Source organism: Merops nubicus, unplaced genomic scaffold (assembly GCF_000691845.1).
Source record: "Merops nubicus isolate BGI_N331 unplaced genomic scaffold, ASM69184v1 scaffold7765, whole genome shotgun sequence".
NCBI classification, from domain to species: domain Eukaryota; kingdom Metazoa; phylum Chordata; class Aves; order Coraciiformes; family Meropidae; genus Merops; species Merops nubicus.
This window is the reverse complement of record NW_008607542.1, coordinates 25108-31162: the sequence shown is the minus strand read 5'-3', so window position 1 is coordinate 31162 and position 6055 is coordinate 25108.

Below are 6055 nucleotides of genomic sequence, written 5' to 3'. Positions count from 1 at the left end.
AGCCAGGGCGTGACAAACGCCGCCTGTGTATCAGCCGCCGATACCGGGCTCCTTTCTGCCTCTGAGCAGACTCCCAAGAGGTAAAGGTAAGGCAGGCATATGAAATTGCTGCCAGTAACAACAGATTTTCAACCCACCACATGAAAAGCATTTGTAAGGTAAGGAAAATTTTGGGTATTGTTTGCCTGCTCTGTTGGTCAACCACTGCTGCTGGAGAGCAACTGGATCAGGAGTGAGAAGATAAAGCAGAGGGTGGAGCACTGTGCGCATGAGGGGGCAGATAAACCATGCCCCTGATAGCATAAAAGATAGGTGTGTCTTTACAAACAATGATATTTTAGAAGATAGAGAGGACTTCTGTAATTATGTTTTAACTGCAATATATATATCTTAATGCAATATGCAGGCATAGTATAGCAGCTTTGCAAGAGGGTGTGGCTTTATCTAATGCAGACAGAGCTTACAGGTATTGCATAGCAGCTTCACAGAAGGGTGTGAGGGGCTTTATCTAGAGAAAACAAGGACAAAAACCTACTGTCACCATGAATTGGCAATTTTGTGAACTTTGGGGAATTAGTACGCATGCTTAATGAACTCATACATAGTAACTTCTCCTCCCAGGAGAGGCATAAAATGAGGTTAATGAGACATACCACACCTGATATGAAGGGCATACATGTTAAACAGGATATGTAGTAGGTGGACCCAGAAGTCTGTATGGTCTGAGTACCTCAGCCAATGGGGAAAGGAGGAGGGAAGTTTGTGACCAGGGAATTAGGATAAAAAGGGGGCTGGGTCCCCCAGCAAAACTGAGAGACCCCTCGGGGATATGCCTGTGGACTCTCCCTTTCATTTGGATACGGACTCCTCTGTCTCCCATTGGAACACTGACTCTGACAACAGCTAGGGAAACCCAGCACGCAGGGGAGCAAGCAGAAACGTTCATGCTGCACAGCCCCAGGAGTGGCCCCAGCACCAGGCACAGGCAGAGGAAGCTCTCCCTGCACCTCTCCACCCACCAGCCTTCCCCTCTGCCTCTGCAACATGGAATCGAGTCCCAGTGAGCCTGGCTGGCAGGGTCTTAAACCTATTTGGATGAGGCTGAGCAAGGACTGACCACATAAGGAAACAAGGACCAAAAAAACCTCATTTGCCTAGCAGTTATAAACCACCTTCACCCTTGCAGTAAAGCCAGCCATGACAAGCAGACCATAGCCTGGCTCACAGACTCCTGCCCCAGCAGCAGCTCTCTGGAGACAGAAGAACTGCAGAACACTGCAGGTCACACACTGAAAGTGAGAGGTCTTCTGCAGCTGACAAATAATATACTAACTTGAACTGCCATTAAAAAAACCAGAGTCATTCTGCAATCAGCTTTTATTGAACTCTTGACACAGTGCATTTGTGAACATATGTGCAATAAACAGAATGCATAGTACTGATTCTTCCCAACTCCTTGTCATGTTTGATCCCAGCTGGCAACTAAGCACCACACGGCCGCTCGCTCACTCCCTACAGTGCGAGGGAGGAAAGAATCAAAAGAATAAAAAGTGAGAAAGAAAATTCATGGATTGAGATAAAAGCAGTTTAATGGGCAAGGCAACAGCCATATGTGCAAGCAAAGCAAACCAAGGCTTTCATTCACTGCTTCCCACCAGCAGCTGGTGTTCAGCCATCTCCAGGAAAGCTGGGCTCCAATCGCACCTAGCAGGTATGGGGAAGATGAACATCACTCTGAATATCTCCCACCTCCTCCTCCCTTCTCCAGATTTATGGGCTAGGCGTGACATCCTATGGTATGGAATATCCCTTCAGTTAGTTGAGGTCGGCTGTCCCAGCTGTGTCCCCTGTCAACTTTTTGTGCTCTCCCAGCCTGCTCACTGGTGGGGTGAGAGGTAGGCTCTGTAAGCACTGCTTAGCAGTAACTAAAATATCCCTGAATTATCAGTTTCCAGCACAAAACCAAAACACAGCCCCATATCAGTTACTATGCAAAAATTAACTCTACCCCAGCCAAAACCAGTACACTCCTTAAAGCATAAAAAGTAGAACACTAACTTTGCCACAGTCATGTTGACACCACACAGTAAGAAAGGCTGTTGGGTGAGAGTGGCAATGCCAGGCAACACCTAGCCATAAATACATTCTGTGAAACTCATACCAGCACGGAGAAGTTTCCAGAGACCATTTACTGATGAGCTTCATGAGCAGATGAGACTGGTTTGACTGCTTAGAGGAACCTCATCTAGACAGAGTTCTGGAATCAGCTACAGCTTTCGCAAGAAGTACAAAATAACATATGTGACAACTTCAAAATGATCTGTAAGTCATTGCCTGATTACTGCTTGCAAAATATTATACTTAAATGTTTTACAAAAGATTTTACTGGATAATGGTATTCAGGTAAGAAAATAAAATTTTTAGAGCCCACATTAGACTCTTGCAATGAAAAACAAATAAAGCAAATTCTTCATTTAAGTGTCCATGTGCAAATGTCTTCAGGCATATGGTCAGCACTTGCTTAACCAGCACAGGTAAACAGAATAAACAGGCACCCACTTTAGGAAGAAAAATAACACCCACAAAACCCACAACATACCAAAACATACCCCAAACCCCACAGTTCTGTTCAGCTCTGGGCTTGAACTTCAGGTTAAAGACCAAAGAAACTGCCATGTCTTTCCTCCTCCTCAGAGTATTTTGAGAGCTTATTCTGGTACTAGTCCTACCACTCCTAACAAGAATCAGACCAGTAACAGCATTCTCTCACACATGCAGAAAACCATCCTGCCCCCAGGCATCCTCTGGGCAAGCAGTGCTGCTGCTGTGAGTACGAGTGACTGGTGGCCACTGTTCCCTCCCTGGGCCAGTGCAGAAGAGAAGACAGCTCCTGCTCTTAAACCGAACAGGCAGAGAGGCACAGGTGGATTTCTTTGGATACTTTATCTGGATTGCCTTAGATCCCCATCCCCTCTTCCACTTAACCAGTTCTAACCACCTCCCTTCTTTCTTAGTCAGCAACACTACCTGCTTTCATGATGCTGCAGAGATTAATATGAAAAGTTAATTAATATGATTAATAAGATAATCATAAGTTAATTAATATGAACAGTAAACTAAAATTAAAAATCTTTACACCTTTCTCTGTCACAGGTAAAGCTACCCATGAACCTTCTGCTGCTCCAACTCTTAATTTCTCTCCCACACTGCTGAAAAGCAACCTTGGGAAGTTGTTCCTCCTATTTCTTGCCAAATTCAGTTAGGCTGTAGCATGGAGATTTTAGAGGAACAAAAAAAATTGGAAGAAAAAAACACCAACGCAATTACTTAATCACTCTCACTCTGACTTAGGCACTGTCAGTGAAGGTCAGATGGAAGGGGAGGGTGGCAAAATTGATAAAAGCTAGTAAAGTTCAAGAGCAACAGTAATAGCAGCCACGGCTGCTAGATTTTGGCATGATTGCAGCACACTTCAGTTTGTAGTCTCTAGTGAAATACACAGGTTCTTTTGCAAGTGCAGGAATTGAAGGATGCAGTGAAAATAAAAGTAAACAAAGAAATAAGTCTCTCTCAGCCTTCCTTGTAAAATAAGGATACGAAAATACATCTGATAACATTCTCTGAAGTAACTAGGAAAGGAGTTTAGGAGCTTGGCTGAAGTACTGATGTCTCAAGGGGTACAACTGACCACAGACACTCTCCAAACTAAGAAACATCCCAGATGCTTAAAGCACCAAGACTAAAGACCATGCCCTTAACTCTACCAAGTTATTTATGACCCCTTGGGAAATAGCTCAAAAAACCAATTTGAGAGATCCGAGTTACTAGGCTCTGTCAAGCACCCACAGAGGTAAGACCAGCTGGCCAGCTTAGAAAAAGATAATCCAGATTTAACACACTGGTACATACATCTGATACACTAGTTCAGCTTTCCACTAGTCAAAGCACCTGAGCTGGGGCTGCTACTACAGCAAGGGAAAACTGAGGAAAAAAAAAAATCACTACAAAGCATAAAATTAAAAAACCAACCATCCATTACAATCAATTATAATTGAAGTTGCACATCTTTAGACTTTATAGTAGCTTATTCCAGAGCCTTAGGAAAAGTTACCTGAAATCTTAGAAAAGTGTATTAATTTACACGGTTAAACCATAGTTTAAGGTAAGTGTGGCTCACATTACTTCAGTAATAGCCCTAATCTGAAGGGATGGCCAATGTCTAAGGAAATGAACTGAACAAGGACAGAATAAACTGAGCATTCACCAGCACAGCATTAAAGAGTTAGCAAAAAATCAGTCTGAAGCTTTTTATTATTACAAAGTTCCTCACATTCACAAATTTAAGGTAAAAGAAGCAGCTGGAAAACAAACCAGGCCATCACACTGCTGGCAGGCAGACACTATCACTGGTGTCACTTCTTTGGCTTTAAGCTCTTGCCTCCCTCCTCCAGGCCACCATCACCCCAGGCACAACTGCAGAGGCTCTGCTTGATGTTCTGTCCTTTGGACCGCAGGACAGAGGGCAGCTTCCACCACCTCTCCTCCAAGCACACACACCCAAAACATACAGCAAATTCCACTAACACAGGCCAGCAAGGCAGAAAGAAATCTATATACAGGAGGTAGTCATTGTGATTTTTAAATAATCCCTTTTTTTCTTAGATGACTCATAGCTCGGAAGCTTTTTTAAAAAAAAAAAAAAAACAAAAACAAACAAAACCAAACCAAAAGTAAAACACCCTGAAAAAACCAAAATCCAACAACAATTTTGCTATCCTACCAGCAACAGCCCCAGCCTAAATAGTTTTTACTTCAGTGGAAAGAAACACAAGCTGGGAAAAGCATTGTTCTTGCTGATCAAAAACTTTAGTCTTGGCAAGAGGCCAGTCAAAAGATGAGTAGAGCAGTCTTTATGAAGATGAAGAACATCTACTTTTCTCCTGTAAGCACAGGGTGATTCCACTCATTACCACTAACCACAGCTGGCAGCCTGCTTGCAGAAGAAAAGTAGGTGATGTTCATCTCCATAAAGCAGCAGTGCCAGCCCCTGCCAGAGCCATGCAAGTCAAACATTACTGGAGAACCCAGAGTTACCAAGTGGTGGAAAGCTGCAGCTGCACACCTGCTGCACATTACTCTTGTGTACTCCTGACAGTATTGGGCCACACCATGTTTGCCAGTTACTTGTAAGCCTGGCTACAGTGAATTTAATAGCTTTTTCTCCTGGAATAAGGTGCTACAGTGTAGGAGCACTTGAACAGCACTTGAAAGAGTTTATGGCTCTTGACAGATTACCTTTGGCTCTTCTAAAACAGGCACAAAAAGAAGCACTTTAAGATAAATAAAAGGGTGGGAAGGTAAAGGGAATGTACTAGACAGAACAGTATGATTTTCAGAAACCTTCAGGCAAGAAGCTTGATCTTACCTTTTAATCTTTTTCACATGTGCTTACTTATCAGGGTACAACTGAAAAAAGAGAAAGACCTGTCTTCACAGTGAAAGCTGGTGCACTGTGCAGAACAAAGTCACTAGTTTGTCACTTGACTGCCAGGCTTCCATTCAAGTCAGTTGTTCCTCAGAGCAGCTGGTTGAAACAAGCCTCAACTCCGGTCCTCAGCATTTCCTCCTCTTTTATGCTGATATCACCAAAGAGAAAACCCTCTTTCCACGCCCAAGTACCATTTTTGTCTCCAGATAGTTATCTAACTTAACAACCTTGCACAAAAAAAAAAAATCCAAAAATTTCCAGAGCTCTCTTGGGTCTCTGCTTCAGTAATTCTTTATTTTAACACATCTTATGAATCTAGAACAATGTGTGGAAAGACAGATTTTGGAAATAACACGTAAGGAACATACCAGTTAATTTAGACATTTTTACATATATATATGTAGGTAAAAAAATAAATTGTCTTGATAAGAAATATTGTGTAACCTGATTAAGAAAACAAGTCCCCAGAAGCAGTGCAATACAGCAAAATGCACTGGCTGTATAACTGACATAAGGAGAGCTAATGGTTTATTTTTGGAATTTAAAAAAAAAAAACACACCATAAGG